The sequence below is a fragment of the Ursus maritimus genome, unplaced genomic scaffold (assembly GCF_017311325.1).
Source record: "Ursus maritimus isolate PB19 unplaced genomic scaffold, ASM1731132v1 scaffold_17, whole genome shotgun sequence".
Taxonomy (NCBI): Eukaryota; Metazoa; Chordata; class Mammalia; order Carnivora; family Ursidae; genus Ursus; species Ursus maritimus.
In genome coordinates, this window is record NW_024424119.1 from 8,896,180 (window position 1) to 8,916,750 (window position 20,571).

The window sequence follows — 20,571 nt, forward strand, 5'->3', positions numbered from 1 at the left end:
AATGCCTACACATGGCAGCTGCACCAAAACTACTACTTGAAAGAATAGAAAAACAAATGAGTGGATCTAGGAATGAACAAATACATTTGGTCACACCTCAAGCATCACTGTAGATAGAAATTTTGTTCATATGTATGTATATGTACACACTCGTTACTTAGTCAATGTAAAAGCTATTCTTTTTTTTTAAGATTTTATTTATTTATTTGAGAGACAGCAAGCTAGAGACAGAGGGAGAGGGAGAAGCAGACTCCCCGCTGAGCAGGGAGCCCGATGCAGGGCTCGATTCCAAGACCCTGAGATCACGACCTGAGCCCAAGGTGGACACTTAACCAACTAAGCCACCCAGGCAGCCCTGGGCTATTCTGATTAATAAGCTATAACACTGTCATTGAACACATCGAATCTCTGTCACTATGAGAATATATAAAATATTTAGCATGTTTATACACCAAGTATTATGCTTTCTTTTTAAGATATTGTCTCATATAAATCAGATAGCATTGCTCTAAAAGAAATGTAATTAGCATCCCAGAGCTAATAAATGGTTTATACACAGGCCTGACTCCATAGCCTGAGCTCCTATCCATCATGCCAAGAAACCTTATAAGTAGTTCTAAAGTTATCTGAAAGGAAAACAGGATTTTCCTGGCCAAATTAAAGCTGTGGAATTGGCACAGGGATATAGATATAGATAGATATAGATATAGATATAGATATAGATATAGATATAGATATAGATATAATTATATATATATCAATAGAACATAATAAGGAATACAAACACAAATTCCTATACATATAGGAATTTATTTTATAATTCAGTTACATTTTTCAATTGGAGAAAGAAGAATAAATTATTTAATAAATGATGCCAAGTTAATTGGTTTTCTGTTGGGACAAAAATAAAATTAAGCCCATACACAAATTTTGATATAGATTAAGTATACATACACGTGCGCACACACACGAGATAATGTATAGAGAATATTTTTTTAATAATCTTGAAATAGGAACAATCTTTCTAAGACAAAAACCCAGAAACCATAAAAAAAAAGAATGAAAGATTTGGCTACATGAAATTTTTAAACTTCCCAGACAAGCATACAGCTAGGAGAAAATATTTAAGACATCTTTACCAGACAAAAAAATTACTATCCATAATAAATAAAGAACTCTTACAGGGCAATAAGAAAGAGACAAACAACCAAAAACTCAATAAAGGGTGTGAAAATATAGTTCACTGAAGAAGAAAGCCAATAGCCAATAAACCTGCAAATATGCACCTAAAAAGGGGCATTTGGATGGCTCAGTCAATTGTCTGACTCTTCATCTCAGCTCAGGTCTTGAGGTCAGGGTCCTGAGGTCAAGCCCCATGTCGGACTCCATGCTGGGTGTGTAGTCTACTTAAAAAAAAAGCACCTAAAAAATCGTATTATTTTGTCATATGATTGACGTAAATGTACAAGACTGATAATATCCACACTTGGCAGAGATGCTGGAAAGTGAACATATACCTTTGCTACAATCTATTTAGAAGTCAGCCTTACAGTATCTATTTTAAAAAATTAAATATATATACACTGACACAGCATTACTACTTCTAGGATTCTCTGCTATTATAATATTTATACACACGCACAAGGGTCCATCTATTATGGAACATACTATATTGTGAAAAAAATTAGAAACTACCTAAATGATCTTCTACACAGAAATAGTAAATAAGTAACAATACAGTTACATTACCCAATCCCCTTCAGTAATTATATAAAGAATAAGGCAAAGAGTAGAAATATTTCTAAGATATATTAAATGAAAAGCCTAATCCTAGGAAAGCTGTATAGTATATATTTATAAAAACTCTTGATGCTGATTTCTTCTAAGAAGGGAGGGAATGGTAAAAGAAAGACCACGCTTTGACTTCCGCGTCATTTAGATCTTCTGTAACAAGAATGGCTTTATGTATTATTCGTATAATGTAAAAAAGAATGAACAATTAGAACAATATAAAGAAAGGTTAAAGTATTACTTCAAGACAAGCAGATTCAACATACCTAGAAAAAAAACTGCAAAATAAAGTAACATGACATTTCAGCTGAATCTGTTTCATAACCCAGTTGCCTCCATGTCCAGGGTAAGTAAACAGCACTTAGTAACTAGTTAACTTTTTTTTAAACTCTATTCAGAAATAATTTTAAAGTTACAGAAGTTACCAGAATATGAATAATAAAAAGAACACCTGTGTGCCATTATTTCAGATTCCTCTATTATTTACACTTTGCCCTGTTTGCTTTATAATCTACTCTCCTCTCTCCTCTCCCCTCCCTTCTCCTTCTTTTCTACCTAGCTACTTAGCTACTCTTTTTTCTGACCCATTTGAGAGTAAATTACATTTATTGTGGCCCCTTGCTTATAAATACTTTAGGGTATATTTCCTAAAAATAAGAATAATCTCTTCTGTAACCACCATACAGTTATCCACTACAATAAATTTAACTACCGGAAACTACGGCCCATATTCCAGTTTTGTCAATTGACCCAACAATTCTCCTTTCTGGCACTTTTCTCCTACTGTACAGGGTCTATCTAGGAGTCATGTCTCCTTCACCCCCTTTAATCCGGAATATTCTCACAGTCTTTGTCTTTTATGACATTGCTACTTTTGGAGTACAGCACTCCTCTCCTTTTTTTTTCTTTTGAAATAGAACTTTCCACCTTCCTTATTTAAAGTTTCTCTGAGAGGCACCTGGGGCGCTCAGTCCGTGAAGCGTCTGCCTTCGGCTCAGGTCATGATCCCAGGGTCCTGGGATTGAGCCTCACATCGGGCTCCCTGCTCAGCAGGGGAGTCTGCTTCTCCCTCTGCCTCTGCCCCTGCTTGTGCACTCCCCCCCCCTCTGTAAAATGAATAAATAAAATCTTTTTAAAAAATAAAAACAAAAAGATAAAGTTTCTCTGATGTTTCCCCATGATTAGATCCAGGCTAGGCTACTACAGAAGGGACGCTATGTCCTTGTCAGGTCATTTCTATCTGGAGGCACAGATGTTCATCTGCCATCACTGTTGATACTAATTGTGATCACCTGGCCAAGGTGCTGTCTGATTTCTCCACTGCACAGTTACTGTTTTGTCTTGCCATTAAGAAGGAGTTTGTGGTGAGACAGTGTAAGACCGTGTAAATAGGGGAGCCTGGGTGGCTCAATTAGTTGAGCATCCAACTCTGGGTTTTCAGCTCGGGTCATGAACTCAGGATAATGAGATTGAGCTCTATACTGGGCTCCATGCTCAGGGAAGGAGACTGCTTAAGATTCTCTCCCTCTGTCCCTCCCCCCTCCCAACTCATGTTTGTGCTCGTTCTCTCTCTCAAATAAATCTTAAAAAAAAAAAAAAAAAAAGACCATGTAAATATTCTCCTCATCAAAATTTGCCCTAGATCAGCACCTAGTGATAGCTGCCTTACTCACTCTTCACTCTGATGGCTAAAGACTGATCTTCCAACTCCAGCACTCCCTCCTTTTACTGAAAGTGAAAGCCCTCCCATATCCCCCATTTATGTATCTAGTTAGTTATCATTGATATGGGCTCACGGAGTCCTATTATTTAAAATGGCCTGTACACATCACTGTCCTTAATTATTTTTGCACTCAAACTGTCCCACATTTGGCCTAGGCAACTTTTAAACTTCCCACTTTTTATCCCCTCCGAACATATTCTAATACTTAGAACTTGCTTATTCTGAGAATTCTGTTTTGCCTAGGAATCTTACACGGTTAAGGTACATCTAAACTTTAGCAATAATATTCAGTTCTTTTTCTGATTCTCCTAATGAAAACTGCGGTATGTAGCCACTGACTTACACACCAAGGTACATTACAAAACGGACCTTATTACAATAAGAATACTAAATATCTGCTTGATTTGCTGCCACCTGAAACTGTTTCATTACCAATTCTTAGCTGTTTACTCCCTGCTCTACATACTTGGAGGGGAAGCTAAAGAGCCATCGGCATTTATATCAGAATAATAGACCTCTAAACTCTAAAACTAAGTCTCTTTAAATCATTTCTTTTTAATTAATAGAGAGCTAACTATAGTGAAAACTGGCAAAAATGTGCAGCCATTCTGAAAACAAAAAACTGCCAAAATTAAGAGGCTGAGAGGCGGCTAAAGACAACAGAAGAAATCAATCGTAACACAGTTTTGTTCGGCTTATAACAGACATGCGAGGAACTTCAATACGCTGTACAGAGAGGAGCTCCTGAGAGCCTTGTAGCTTTGCAGCTGTAGAAGAAGCAAACTGACTCGGGGTGAAAATTAAGCTAGACCAACTAAGATACAACTGTACAAGAGCCAGAAGGCTGAGGCCATTTTCCTGCCCCTTTCTGACCTTTTCTGCTGTCAAACAAAAGTAAAGAAGCTAAGGTAGTTTCATATACTTTTTTTTTTGGTAGGCTCCACATCCAGTGCGGAGCGCAATGAGGGGCTTGAACTCACAACCCTGAGATCAAGACCCAAGCTGAGATCAAGAGTCAGATGCTCAACGGACTGAGCTACCCAGGCATCCCAGAAGCTGAAGTAGTTTCAAAAGCAATGCTCCAGCGTCCATTTTCCAGCGTCCTGTATATGAAAAGCAGTGGCGATCGAAGCTTCTGGATTCTGGTTTCTTGATCCCTGAATGACAGTTACTGCAAAGTGCCATGAACATTTAGCTCAAGAACCATCAGCCAAGGAGGATGAGCACCTCTCCTAGTGAGTCAGCTCTGGATGGCACTGAAGGTCATTTCTGGAGGCTCAGCCTAGAGATGCTGCTTCAGCCCCTCTGCGCGGTTTGTAAACGCCTACTTCCCTTCTTAAACTCGTTACTTAAATGACCCACAGCAGTTTCTGCTTCTGGCACTGAAACCTGATGGAGGCAGATGACACAGAAGAAAATAAACAAGATAATACAGACTGTGATTATATCAAAGAGGAAATACACAGGATGCATAAAAGGGAAAAGAGAAAGGCTGCTTTGAAGACAGAACCCCAGGAAAGCCTCACTTGGAACCTGATCTTTAAAGTGAGGATGGAAAGTTAAGAAGGAGCCGGTCATGTGAAGAGCTGGCTGAAGCCTTGCCAGGCTGGAGAAACATGCAAGAGCACCACAGTGGGAAAAAACGGGTATGTTCAGGAGATCTACTGCAAGCTATGGTGGGTGGAACAGCAGGTGAGCCAGAGGAGGAAGGCAAAAGCCTGACCACATAGACCACAGGAAGGAGCATGCATTGCATTCTAAACATTCTAGAAAGCCACGAAAGTTTTAAGCAGGGTGGTAACACATATTAATGTTTGTGAATGAGTCTGAGGGCTGCAGAGTGGAATGGGCTGCAGAAGGAAGAGGGAGCAGGCAGACCAGCGAGGATGCTGTCCAAGAGGGGAGGGCATGAGACGATGATGGTGTGGATGGAAAGAAGGAGCCAGCCTGCAGTAAGGAGCCATGTTCTGGAGCTTGATTCGACAGGACTAGCTGATGACAGAAATGTGGAAGTAAAAGAAGGGGAAAGTGAGGGGAACAAAGATGGGGAATCGTGGATGAGGCACAGGGAGGGCTGGTTTGGTTGGACGATGCCGTTTTAAATTGTTCCCCCAAAGCCTTGTGTTTGCTCTTGAAATAATTATAGAAAGGATGATTGTCTCCAAATTGCCACAATTGAAATGGAATGCTTTGTGGTCTTTAATAAAGAGACAGGAATTCATGTAAGCATGTCCCATGTCCCTGAGGGGAGCCTAATCTCCTGTCCTGTGAAACCTGCTTCCGCAGGATGTGCACCCGAAGTGTGGACTGGGACTGGGCTTGTGTATATCAAAAAGGGGGACCCTTACTTAAATTCAAATGCAACCTCCTCCTCTGCAAACTACAAAGGGAGGTAAAAACAGGTAAGCCTTTAGAAGAAGAAAATGATTCTTTCTAAGCTAGTAGCTTTTTACTTTTTTTTTTTTAAAGGTTTTATTTATTTATTCAACAGAGATAGAGACAGCCAGCGAGAGAGGGAACACAAGCAGGGGGAGTGGGAGAGGGAGAAGCAGGCTCATAGCGGAAGAGCCTGATGTGGGGCTCGATCCCATAACGCCGGGATCACGCCCTGAGCTGAAGGCAGACGCTTAACCGCTGTGCCCCCCAGGCGCCCCAAGCTAGTAGCTTTTTACTTTTTTAAATGCCAAATATAATTAGAAACATTCTGATTTGTGGAGTCTCATGTCTTAGTAAAGTCATCTCAACTATTTATGAAATTAGAGCAGATGTGCTTTATGTCTGATGAAAAAGAATTCCACAAATCTCAATGTTTTCTACTTGGAAAAGGGGGGAGAAATACCACACACACACACACACACACGCACACGCACATACACACATATGCTATTAGTACTAAATTAGCAAATTGTTAGAAATGTGAACAGCTCACGCTGCTAAAAGCATTAAGTGTATGAATAAATTATAGTCATCATAGTCATTTTGTGAAAGCTCCCTATCTACCCCAGCCAGACTGCACGTGTTATTTCACTTAGCCCCACTGTGGGAGCGGGGAAACTATGGCTCCGACTGCCTTGCCCTTGGTTACCTGGCTTGAGCCGGTTCTCCAAAAGGACATTTACCACTGCTTGCATTTTAAAATAAAAACAAAACAAAACCTTCTCTCCCAAAACTAAATCTTCAAATTAATATCAGCAAATGAATATTTAATATCAAGATGTTCAATATAGCTAGTTGCTGTACTTGATACCATCTCACCATGATTCTTTCCTGCTCTATAAAACTCTAGCCATCTGAATGTACTGATAAAAAATGAAATCAATACGTAGTTGCTATTCAAATTAATGGCTGCAACTCAGTATTTATAGTACGGGGGCACTGGGTGTGGTGCCAGGGCTGCACACAGCACCTCTGTGAGGTAGGCATTAGAATCCTCATTTGACTGGTGAGAAACTGAAGCTCAGAGAGAATCAGATTAAGTAACCTACCCAAGGTCACACTGCCAGCCAGTGGCAGAACTCTCTCAGGTGACGTCTGCTAACCTGCAAGCCCTCCCATATTCTTTCCCTTCTCTCTCACATGCCTTCCTAAGAAGAGACACAACAAATCTGAAATTCAGTGATGCCTAAAAAGAGGCTGATTTCATTTGACTCTTTGTCCCACTCAAGACCAGCTATGGGGATAGCCTGTTTGATTCAACTACTTAATGGCTTAGAAAAGCAACTGCTTGTTTATTCCTCTAGCAGGAGCTAAACATACTGGATAAATAGCATCTGCCTTGGGTAATGAACAAGAAAATAGGAAAAACTTTTATCCATGTACACTACACATCTGCTTTCCTACAAACAGGACAAATTCTTCATTTGGACAGGGGTAATTCATGCAGCCCTCGAACCTCTGTTCTGATGATGTCACAGTGTAAGAGCCAAGTCAAGTGCTGACCAAAATGTACCGTTAGGGGCGCCTCGGTGGCTCAGTTGGTTAAGCATCTGCCTTCAGCTCAGGTCATGCTCCCAGGGTCCTGGGATGGAGCCCCAAGCCCCCACACTGGGCTCCCTGCTCAGCAGGAAGTCTGCTTCTCCCTCTGCTCTGCCCCTCCCCCAGGTTGTTCTCTCTCTCTCAAATAAATAAATAAAATCTTTTTTAAAAAAATGCACCCTGTTCTCCAATCCTGTTCTTTGATGGCCAACACTTTTGCATTATCCCTATCATATATAATGGCATCTCATTTTTTATTTCTGCCTGAGAAATTTTATTTTCTTCTGGTGATTTTAAATTGTTCAATTATTTTAAGTGTTAAAAGTGTATTGAGGTGAAAGCAAATGGGTAGAAGGAATCTTTATGGGGTGATGGAAATGTTCTTAACTGGATTGTGGTGGGGGGAGAGGGGTGGGCAAAATGAATGAAGGGGGTCAAAATGTACAAATTTCTACTTAAAAAATAAATAAGTCCTGGGGATGTGACATAGTCACAGCATGGTGACTATGGCTAATAATAACATATTGCATATTTGAAAGCTGCTAAGAGAGTAGATCTTAAAGGTTCTCAACGCTAGAAAAAAAATGTCAGTAATGTATGGGGACAGATGTTAACTAGGCTCATTGTGGCGATCATCTGCAGTATGTACAAATATCAAACCATATGTTGTATACCTAAAATGAATACAAAGATTATGTTAATTATACCTCAATTTCAAAAAAAACTGGATTGTGGTGATCTGTGCACAATTCTGTAAATTTACTAACAATCACTGAATTGTACACTTAAAAGGAGTCAATTTTATGATATGTATTTACACCTCAATAAAGCTGTTCTGTTTTTCAAGTGTATTGAAATCAGGCCAATAGATTGTGGATGCAAATTCTCCTTCCTGGTTGAGAAGATAAAAATACCGCATTGTTAGAAACCCCTGAAGGGAGTTCCTTTTCTGCTCTCGACTAGGAAGAAGAACACCCTTTCCTTTTGGAACAAGGGGACAGCTCCGTCCCATCCCTGCCAGATGTCATGGCATGTGTGCCAAAAGAGGGATATTTCTCCTACCAGGCAGCCAAGAACACTATATAGTTATTGAGCACCTGGAGCGGAGGGAAGAAGGGAGTATCTAGAAAGTCTGGAGGAGAAGTGTCCACAAGTCTTAACCGATGAAGAGGAACTGGCCAGGTGAGGGAATAGCATCTTAAAGGCTGGGACTGACCTTCTGGGAGCTGGGGAGTGGAAGGGAGGTCACAAGCACTTCAGCACTATTAGTCTTGTTAGAAATGCAAACTTCTGGGAGCCACCCCAGACCTACTGAATAGGACTGGTTCAGTAGGGGGCCTAGGAATGTGCATCTTAACAAGTCACCCGCTCCCCTAACCTGGGGATCTATGCACACTAAAGTGTGAACACCAGTAAGCTAGGTCGTAGGGAAGGCCTTATATGCCATGCTAAGGTGTCTGCATAATATCTCAAAGGCAATGAACCTGTGAACAGATTTTAAACAGGACTTGAACTTTAGGAAGAGCAGTCTGGCATTGCACATTGCTGTGGGGTTGAGCAAGAACCCTAGAACCTGCTCCAGGGCCAGGAGTGTGCACACACACACTGTCACCTCCTTTACCTTTTAACTTCTTATGCTAAGTAACCAAACACAGTCTCCTGTTAACATCCAGTTGCTACATGAAAAGGCTGTAAAGAATGTTACGACATTCAACAATGTTAAAGAGGGAACCATCCTGCACAGCAAAATGTTTGGAAAAACCAAAGGTTACATACCATTTATGTGTCGATGGGGAAATGCCATTTTCAAAATATAACTGATAACTGCCAAATGCCTTCCTGACAAATATTAACACTGTTCTGCACTGAGCCCCTGTTGACCACTGTCTTTTGTGGTAAGTGGTTTCCGCTCCCTCCTCAGGGAAGGAAAGTGTGAAGACTATAAACTCGCAGAACTGACCCAGCTGGAGTCTTGGGACTAGCCTGAAAGCTAACTGCATCTATCCTAAAGGGATCCACCGGACGGGAGTTGCAGTGGAGCGTGGAGGGGCTGACCCTCACAGACCCAGTTCCTTAACCGGCTGGGAAAACAATGTCAAGCATCCACATGTGCAGTCTCAACCACAATAGAGCTAAGGGCCAACATTTGCACCCCATAAGCTAAGCACTTTATAGGGCTTTAATCCCTGCAATAATCCACTGAAGTAGGTTCTATTCTCTTCGTTTTACAGATGAAACTGAAGTTTAATTTATCCAAGGTTGTACAAGGAGGAGCAGGGATTCAAACCATGTCCATCTAACTCCAGAACTTGTACCGTACCACGTCATGGGATGTGTCAAACAGATTTCTATTTTTTCCTAGTTTTTGATGCTTATATGAGTATTAAGGAAATAAGCAAATTTAATTCATAAGGCTTACAACACATTATAAACAAACTTACACATAGCCCCTGAAATCACCTAAAGAACTAATAAATATTTAGGCCATGTGGGCCATATAGTCTGTGTCCCAACTATTCAATTCTGCAGTTGTAGTGTGAAAGCAGTCATGGGCAACACCTAAACAATCAGGCATGGCTGTGTCCCAATAAAACTTTATTTGTGGGGCACCTGGGAGGCTTAGTTGGTTAAGTGTCCGACTCCTGATTTCAGCTCAGGTCATGATCTCAGGGATATGGGATCAAGCCCTAAATCAGGCTCCACGCTCAGCGGGGAGTCTGCTTGAGGATTCTCTCTCCTTCTCCCTCTGCCCCTCCACGCTCTTTCTCTCTCTCGCTTAATCTCTCTCCCTCTAAAAAAAAAAAAGAACAAAAACAAACAAAAAACTTTATTTACAAAAACAGACAGGAAGAGGGCAGAGTGCATTTGTCCTTCTGACAAAGTCTGCCACCCTAGTGGGAAGGGCACTGAATGTAGAGTTAGAGCACTTGGCTTCTAATGCCAATTCTGTGCCTAAGTGAGTTGAGCAACCCTGGGCCAGTCATTTCCTGCTTCTCGGACATGCTTACACAGAATTTCCTTCTTAGTTGGCTGCAAAAATAAGGTAAAACTATATTTGAACACACTAAAACATTTGCTGCAGATTCTTCATCAAACCCATAAATAATAAGCAGTGGCAGCAAGATCTTAAGGTAAAAGCATATGGAAAAAGAGAACCACCATTTTTGGAGTAATTCTATATGCCAAGTGCTTTGTCAAGTAAACTCTTATTTCATCCTCATCAGTAACCTTCTAGGGTAGGCATCATTATCCCCATTTTATAAACGAAGAGCATCAGACACGTTAAATAACATGCCCAGTCACACAGCAAATGGGAAGCCAGGATCTGAACCCAAGCTGGCCCTCTTCAGAAGCTCGATACTACTCTGCACAGAGCGTAGCTGCTCTTGGGCAATGAGCACCCCGTCAATGCTTCCACACGGATGATGACGCATGCGTGCTTCTGGGAGAGGTTTTGGAGTCAGGCCCCATTCCCCTCTCTTCAGGAATCTCCCACTCAGTCATCTGTCTTGCCCACTTCCTTTCGAAGAGATCACACCCCATTTGGCCTTAAAATGATGTGAGAATCTGAGGTTTGTTTCCTTTAGTTCTGAATGGAAGGAACTGTGACCCATGAGTTGAAAAAAGACCAGGACCCCCAGAACTCTGGGACAGAGCGGTCTAAGGAAGCAGGGAGGGAGAAAAGGACTAAGGGGACCCCCGCCACAGAGAAACCTGGACTGGTCCTGCTGACCACACCAGAGTGGTGGGTCATGTGGTTCTGCATCTCAAAACTTTGTAAGAATCTATGTGATGAAACATAAGCTTATGGAATTACTCAGGCACATCTGAATTGTCTGCCTCCTTAAACACTGCATTGCAGCTGACAGTCATTAGTTTAAAATTTCAGAAACGAGTTGGGAAAGGAGAAAGGGAAACTAAAATAGAATCATAGAATCATCACTGCTTCCTATACTGGAAGGGAGAGAGAGAGGCAGAGAGACACAGAGAGAAAAGAAAAAAAAGAACAAAAGAAAAGAGAAAAAGAAAACAGAAAAGAAAAGAAAAAGAGAAGAGAAAAGAGGGAAGGAAAGAAGGAAGAAACGAAAAAAAGAGAAGGAAAGACCTTCCCCAAATATGAAAGGATACATGTGTCTCCCCACTATCAAAAAAGAAATTAGAAAATAAAACAAACCTAAACTCCTTCACTGAGCACTGAAGGTCTGCCAGAATCTGCTACAACACACAGTAGACTCCCCTGCCTCAGCCCACAGCTCCCACACACCCTCTGCCTCAGCACAATGGTCTCCGTCATGCTTCATCCATGCCCGAGCACGTTTCCTCTGCTGCTCCCTCTGCCTGAAGGAATGAAGGTGGAATGGATCACACCTTCATTCCACCGCTGCCTGCTGAAATCCACCCCTCACCATCCAGATCAAAAGCCACTGTGTAGGGGCACCTGGGTGCTCAGTCAGTTAAGCGGCTGCCTTCGGCTCAGGTCATGATCCCAGGGTCCTGGGATCGAGCCCCATGTGGGGCTCCCTGCTCAACGGAGAGCCTTCTTCTCCCTCTCCCTCTGCCTGCTGCTCTGCCTACTTGTGCTCTTTCTCTAGCTCTTTGTCAAATAAATAAATAAAATCTTAAAAAAAAAAAAGCCACTGTCTAGATCATAGATGTCAAAGCTTAAAAGAACTTCAGAAATAGATGGTCAATGTCAACTCTTTCCCGTTACCTAGGAGGAAACCGGAGCCCAAAAGGTTTAAGGGACTTGCTCTAAGTCACACAGCTGGGTAGCTCTAAGTCACACAAAGACTTGGTCAGGAATCCAACTCAGCTGACTTGTGGGTGGGGGCATGCTATCCCCATGATGTCCTGATGACTGCCCTGGGAAAAGTCCTCTCCTCTTCCTAGGAGCACCGGGGTGTACATGCTGTCTGCGCCCTCCCCTATTTCAGGGCAGAGTTGTGTGCATGTGTCTGTATTCCCAAGTATCTGCTCTGTATCTTACCCATTGTGTTATCCCACTGCTTAGCCACCCTGGCATAGAGTCAGCCTTCAAAGGGCTGTAACAGTCATCGGACAAACAAAACAAAACACCAGAAATCTACCTGCCTCCTCATCTTGGGTCCTGTCTCCCTCCCATCAGCCTCCACGCACTGCCAGAGAGAGCCACCAACCACCCACTGATCTCTCCACACCTCTTCTCAGCTTACACCCTTAGATGAACACAATGATATCCACGATTGGGCAAGAAAGACTCGAACAGCCCTTCCTACCTTTCACACTCATTCCCTGCCACCTAGAGCACCACCAACTCTCCCTCACTTCTATATTTTATGCTTGCCATTCCCTCTCCCTGGGACACACTTTAAGGGCTCCCCTCATCCCCAACTCTCTCTCCTACACAGCCAACCCCTATTTACCCTGTAAGATCCAGATTTTCTAAGAAGTGGCCTCCTCCAGGAAACCATCTCCTGACTACCAATCCCCTCCTTTGGATGAGGTGCCCTCCACTGTGTTCCCAAAGCACCCTGGTATCCCTCCTCTATGGTTCTCAGCACAGAGTATTATGTCTATTTGTCTACACATCTGCTCCCATTCCCCACTAGATCATAACTTAGAGCCGGAGCCGTGTTTGCCCCTACAGCACCTAATGCAATATCCAACACATTAAATTAGACTGAATAATTCTTATTTACCAGTTGCAATCCAACCCAACAAATACATACATGTGGCATTCCTTCATTAAAATATTTAAAAATATATAGGCCCTACATATATGTCAGCAAAATATTAGCAGTACTAAGGGGACATGTCCACAGATCTCAGCAAAGAAGCACTTACTACACACCCAAAGTCTTTAAATAAAGAGCATAAGTTGCATAATGGCATTATGAAATGCCAGGCAGTCAACACTTGAGGAGTCCCTTTAGAGAGGCGTGATGACCAAATCAACACAGCCAATCAGCAAGGGTGTGTGACCAATATCCACTAAGCAACGTGAGTGGAAGAAAAGTTCTGACACAGGTGGAGACCAGCAGAAAGCTCTCCCCAGGAAGCCTCACAAGCACCTGGACAGTCTCCATGTATTCATCTTCTGGAAAGTGAGCACACAGTGACTTCAGGAGACCCACCGGAGAAGGCCACTGGCCCCCCCCAGACTTGGGGCTGGGGAGATGTCAACAGATGGTTAGGTGGAAACCATAAGCCTCACAGAATTCACAGTATCAGATTAACACAGTGGATAATTAGTAACTGCACCCTTGGGCACGGAACTAAGATAAGAAGGCAAACAGCTAACGCCAGGAAGATCCAAGACCAGCCTCGAGAGACAGCATACCTCTGCTCCTGGACTTGAAAGCAAGGAAGGGGTTATCCAAGTATGAAGGGAAGGGGAAAAGAAAAGGAAGGCAAGTTTCCCTGAGAAGATGGCATTCCAAGTATAGACGGCATCTCAAGAGACAAAAGAATGAACATTTCAGGAAAACTGCCTGTTGGTTAACCTGAGCAGGAGTAAGGGTCTGATGGTATAAACGGACGCTATTTTTTTCCTTCCACTAACCTGCAGAACCAATTTACAAACACGCTTTTCTTAACCTGGCCCAGACTCATGCCCTTATAAACAAAGGGCTCATGCTCCCCTTGGTAAGGAGAGTCACAGTGAGTGACAAAGGTGAGCACATTCTATGTCAGGTCCTCCCCCATCCTCTCTGCCCACTCCTCCTGTGTTAATAGCACCACCGCCAAGCCACACAGGAACCCAGAACTATCACTGAGCAGCTCCCCACCACTCCCCATCCACTGGCCCTCAAACTAGGATAAAGGCCCCCAAGCCCCTTCCTTCTCCATGTTTTCCCTCACATCTGGCCTCTTCTCTGGAAGCCTGTGGCCTCTGCTCCACTTCAGTCCTCACCTCCTCCCACACTAACTGTTACAACAGCCACTCACCCTTCCTGCTGCCACCTCCACAGTCTGGCTGCATCAACTTTACCACATTAATCTTTCTAAAATAAATATCCTTACCCCACCTGCCTACCTAAAAAACCTCCCAGATTCCCGTTTTTTAGGAGATTTAACCCAAACTCCTTAGCACAATGTTCCAGACACTGCACCACATGATCCAAGCTACACTTTGCAGTCTCAGCCCTTACTGGCTCTCCCTCCCACATGCTGAGCGCCCTGCTGAACCCACACGTGCTCTCATCCTTGCCCATCTCAACTTCCACCAAGCCTGTGCCGTATCCCACTTGCTCTGCCCAGCACAAGCCTGCTCACCATTCAAGACCCAGTTCAAATACCATCTCTTCCTTAAAGTCCCTGCCAGCCCCTAAACTAGGGTGGCATCCCTGTGTTGCACCTGTTGTCCTAGGGTAACTACTGAAAGCACCCATTTACTCTCATACTGCCCTGCTATGGATGATAAATTACATGGCCCTTCTACCTAAAATCTACCTTGACCCAAAGATTTAACTAGTTACTCATATAACTGTGTCTTTTGCTACAGTGTACGTCCCTCAAGGGCAGTAATGTTGTCTTATCTTAGTGTGCACTTAGTGTGTACTTCCAGCATCTATGGACCAGGCACTCAGTGAACACTGGTGGAATGAAAGAACAAATCTGATTCTTAAAAAAATTGTAGCAATCAGGGAGCCTGGTGCTCAGTCGGATAATTGTCTGCCTTCAGCTCAGGTCATGATCCCAGGGTCCTAGGATTGAGCCCAGCAGGAAGTCTGCTTTTCCCTCTTCCTCTGCTGCTTCCCCTGCTTGTGCTTGCTTGCTCTCACTCTCTCGTTCTCTCTCTTTGTCAAATAAGTAAATAAGTAAATAAATAAAGTCTTCTTAAAATTTTTTTTAAAAATTGTAGCAATCAATCTTATCTAAACTTCATCTATTCCAATGGATAAATTTTTTTTAAAGATTTTATATATTTATTTGACAAAGAGAGACAGCAAAAGGGAACATAAGCAGGGCGAGTGGGAGAGGGAGAAGCAGATTCCCAGCTGAGCAGGAAGCCCGATGCAGGGCTCGATCCCAGGACCCTGGGACCACGACCCAAACCGAAGGCAGATGCTTAATGACTGAGCCACCCAGGCACCCCACCAATGAATAAATTTTCTAAATTAGAATTAGATCTGGGGTGCCTGGGTGGCTCAGTCAGTTAAGCGTCTGACTCTTGATTTCAGCTCAGGTCATTATCTCAGGGTCCTGGGATTGAGCCCAAGTCGGGCTCCATGCTCAGCAGGGCATCTGCTTGTCCCTCTTCCTCTCCCTCTTCCCCCTGCCCAATGCCCCAGCACACACTTGCACTCTCTCTCTCTAATAAATAAAATCTTTTTAAAAAATTAGACCTAAAAAGAATCCTGAGCCAAAAAAAAATAATATTAAAATTAAAATTAAAAAATTAAATAAATCCTGAGCCAAAGGCAGACCATGAAAGCATCTGCCACATGAGCTATTTCTTTCTCCAACTCGGTGTTTCTCAACTTTTTTCATTATTGCCCTCCTAAGGAGCCCTATTAGACATTTTTTCCTAACAACACCCACCATGAAATCTTAAAATGCTTTAATACATTAAAAGAGCAAGTATAAAGTTTATTCTTTTTATTCAATAATGAATTTGGAATAACTGAATACATATTTTAGTTAAATTAAAAATTTTAAAGCTATTAACATTTAACTTTATAACTATATTTGCTGAGTAGCTTTTAATGTAATATAGCAAATTACACACGCAAATTTCTAACTTCTACATAATAATAGCTATGTAACCAAATTTTTAAAAGACATTCAACACTGCTATTTTTCCAGTGAAGGTAAAACAATTGAAAAATTATCCTCTTAAAAGTTATTTTTTAGGGGCGCCTGGGTGGCTCAGTCGTTAAGCGTCTGCCTTCAGCTCAGGGCGTGATCCTGGCGTTATGGGATCGAGCCCCACATCAGGCTCCTCCGCTATGAGCCTGCTTCTTCCTCTCCCACTCCCCCTGCTTGTGTTCCCTCTCTCGCTGGCTCTCCCTCTCTCTGTCAAATAAATAAATAAAATCTTTTAAAAAAAAAAGTTATTTTTTAGGGACACCTAGGTGGCTCATTTGGTTAAGCATCCAACTCTTTATTTCAGCTCCCCATGCTGGGCTCCACCCTGGGCACGGGGCTTACTTTAAAAATTTTTTTTGTTATTTTTTTTAAAAAGTTATTTTTTGGGGTGCCTGGCTGGCTTATTGGGAAGAGCATGCAATTCTTGATCTTGGGGTTGTGAGTTCACAACTCACATGGGGTATAGAAATTACCTAGATAAATACATAAAAATAAACTTTAAAAAAAAAGTTAATTTTAGTGAACTTAACTTTTTTTTCCTATGAGAAAACCATTTTTTTTAGGATTTTTATTTATTTGACAGAGAGAGAGCCAGCCAGCGAGAGAGGGAACACAAGCAGGGGGAGTGGGAGAGGAAGAAGCAGGCTCCCAGTGGAGGGGCCTGATGTGGGGCTCGATCCCAGGACTCTGGGATCAAGCCCTGAGCCGAAGGCAGATGCTTAATGACTGAGCCACCCAGGCGCCCCTAGAGAAAACAATTTTTAACTTAAGTAGCTGCTAGTTAGTCATTCAGATACTATCAATATTTTTTCTTTTCAGTACTTGACAACTACTGGTGGACTGAATTACTTGAGGAGGATTAAATAATAAAATATAAACTATTCCTCTTTAATTCTCAAATACCAAGTTATGCACAAAAACACTCAGCGCCAAACATAAGCAACATCCACAAGGTAGCCAATGGGCAGCCTACACATGAGGAGGTCATCAAGAAAGAGATGACTTCAGGGGCGCCTGGGTGTCTCAGTCGGGTAAGCGTCAGCCTTCCGCCCAGGCGTGATCCCAGAGTCCCAGGATCGGACCCCATGTTGGACTCTCTGCTCAGCAGGGAGTCTGCTTCTCCCTCTGACCTTCTCCCTTCTCCTACTCACTCTCTCTCTCTCAAATAAATAAATAAAATCTTATTTAAAAAAAAGAAAGAAAGAAAAAGATGACTTCAAGATCAAGTAACTGATAGAAAATCCTCCAATCCTAGCCACCTATTTGCCATAGGTTTATAGTAGGTTTGCATACATCTGTATATCTCCCAAGAACTTGATGTCTACATTGCTTACCTAATACCCAAGAAAACTCAATGAGAGAAATTTTAATGTTAATAAGATATTGTTGACCAAGCTCTGAAGGGCTACAAAACCATTACAATATCTAAAATGCTTCTGCCTCCCTCCAGAAACAATTTTTGCCACCCTTGAGGTTGCAAGCCCTAACTTCTATGTTCCCACATTTATCCTCCTAGCAACTAAACAGGAAAAAACAAAACAAAACAAAACAACAACAAACACCAGTTCACCCAGGAAAGCACCCCATCCACCAGCTACCATGACAGCTCCTCTACTACTATCATCTCCTTAGAAACTTTGAAAGAAAGGGAATTCCCATATTATTAGCTCTTCTCCCAAAAAGGAGCTTCCCCCCAAAAAGCATAGACTTCTAGAACTGGAAGAACACTTAGGGCTCATCCAGCCTCTCCTTCCTCAGATGAGGAAATTTAAAAGAACCCTAAGAGAAAGAGAGACTTGCTCAATGAAATCACTAGCTATAGAAAGAGACCTGATCAGTCCAGTTCACTGCTGTATCTGGAGGCAGATGTCTGCACACATAATTCGTAACTGGCTACTGGACAAATTAGTGACAGAGAGCCCAGTTCATCTAATCCCTAGCCTACTACTTTTCCAACTACACCACTTTGTCCCTTCTACTCCTCTGGAATATAAATTAATGGCCACAAAGACTATCAAATATATTAAGTGTTTAAAAAAGTTCCCCAGCTGAAATAGCCATTTTAGCTTCAAATGCCCAGTAAAACTGACAAACAGGGTCTTGTTCATTCATGGTACAGTGCTTCAGCCCACTGAAAGACTAGGGACTTTCTACAAATAAGAAAGGTGTACCCAGTCCACGATGCAGTACTTCGTACTTGCTTACCTTGCCTTGAGCTCTATTCTAGAGTTCTTGTACACATGTCCTATCTCCCTATCTAGCCAAAAAAATCCTAGAGAGCTAAAACTGTGTCTTCTCTTTCTAAGGCACCTACCAAGTTTGAGCACAGAGCAAATGTTCAATAAATGTTTGCAAAATTTCTACCAATAGAAATGGTGTACCATGGAGGGACAAAAGCGAATCTGGCAGGAACAAAAAAATTCTGTTTGTACTTTGTTCATCTCCTGGGACCAATTAGTACCTTACATGTAACAGGAATCTAATAGGTATTGAATTTAATAAATGAAAGATATAGCAAACACTGAGAAAATTATTAAGCAACATCATTTATGCTTTTATTCATTCATTCAACAAATGTATATTTATCAAGAATCTGTGTGCCAAGCTCTCTGCTGTTCAAAACCTAACTTCCCCCACAGACCTAGAGTCCTCCTCCCTACCTCATGCATCTCAACACTTCAGTTCACCTTGTAGACAGTGGGTATGGCTAGAGTGGCTGTAGGTCTCGAAATGCCCAGGACAGTCCCAGTTTACAACTATTGTCCAAGCATTAATTAACAGCATCCCCTTTTCTAGCTCAACAATGCCCTGACATTATATAGTCCTAAGAGTACCAAATCTTTTTAGATAAGCTGACTAGGGATTCAAAAATTTCAATTCACATTTACTATGTACTGCCAGTCTTGTTTCCTCATTTATAATACGGGCATAACACGGTTAAACTAACTGATTATACATAGGGAAGCAGCTGGGGATGGGCTGGAACATCAAATTGAGATCATACCACAGAGGGCCCTGCATGACAGGCATACGAATACTTAATTTAATATGCAACAGACAGTCACAAAAACTTTTGAGGAAGGGAGTGTATGTATAGTCAAAGCACGATGAACGTTTTACTACCTCCATTATAGAAAAGAACTAAGACAGGAAGAAAGAAAAACAGAAGCCTCCAGGTCATACCAAGAGACAGTCTAAAGCTATAAATAAAGAAAGGTTGTCATGGATGAAAATAGCAACAAATACGCTACTTCATCATCTGCCTTTACGTGTAGTGTAAAAGTTTCAACAATAAAAAGATGCAATTTAGCAAGCTCTAGTTCATTGGTTTGTGATCTCGGGGGTCCTCATTACAAGGGACTGGCTGTAAAGGTTTTAAACAGCCTGGCTTGCCCTCTTGCCTGTCCATCGTGTAAAGGAGCTGTAGTTTAGTTTTTGTTTCGCTTTTATTTTAAGGGGTACACTGAAAACACAGTATTCATTGTCAGGAGTTTCCCAACATTAAAGGGATGGACAGGAATCTTAACCTGCCTCCTCCAGATCTTCCACTATTGCATCATTTGAAACTAAACCTCCCCCGGCAGCGACTTGTAAAATTCAAGTCAGGTAAAATGGCAGCAGCAGCAACTGTGGGTGCTGCGGCTGCTGCTCCTGCTGCCGGCCTCAACTTCCAGCGCAAGAGGGAGCGTCTCGACCGATCTGCCAAGTGCTGAAAGGAACAGTCCATGAATCAACAGGTCCAGCGCGCGCGCCCGAGGGTGCTCAGACCCCCGCGCGCCGGCCACAGGAGGAAGTGACTAATGACTCAAATACAGTTGAGAAGTCAGGAGGCTGGAGTCGGTTCTCAAAGCGCCTTCCCCCGTCCACCACCGACACTGCGGACCTGCATGGGAAAGGCCTGTGCCCTGTGGACCGAGGAGAAAGCACCAACTCCTGGGCGGCTGCTCCGGTCCCCAGCCCTCCCGCCCCTCGGCAGCCCCTGCCCAGCCCGCTCGAGCAGACACCCCCGGGTGTCTTCTCCCCCCCGCCCCCAGCTAACCCCCTCCTGTCCCCAACTGTAAGCCTTTCAGTTCTGACACCTGGAAACTTCCATAGAAGTGATATTCCGCAAACCCCAGAGGGCCAGTGTCGGGACTTCAGGGTCAGACTTCAAAAAAAAAAGCCCAGGCGCTCCTGAAGAAGCTCAGAACAGCGCAGTGCAGCGGATCCCGCGCTCTCGCACCCATCACCCGCAGTTCCGACGTGGTGTCCTCTATAACCACGACCCCACCGTGCGGGCGCCCAGAACGTCC

General features: G+C 42.8%; 1 protein-coding gene across 2 annotated transcripts in view; it reads right to left on the reverse strand.

Moving 5' to 3' along the window:
• TTC39B (tetratricopeptide repeat domain 39B) overlaps positions 1-20,571 on the reverse strand; it is a 116,795-nt gene that overhangs the window by 95,770 nt on the left and 454 nt on the right. The gene's annotated exons all lie outside the window — the stretch shown is intronic.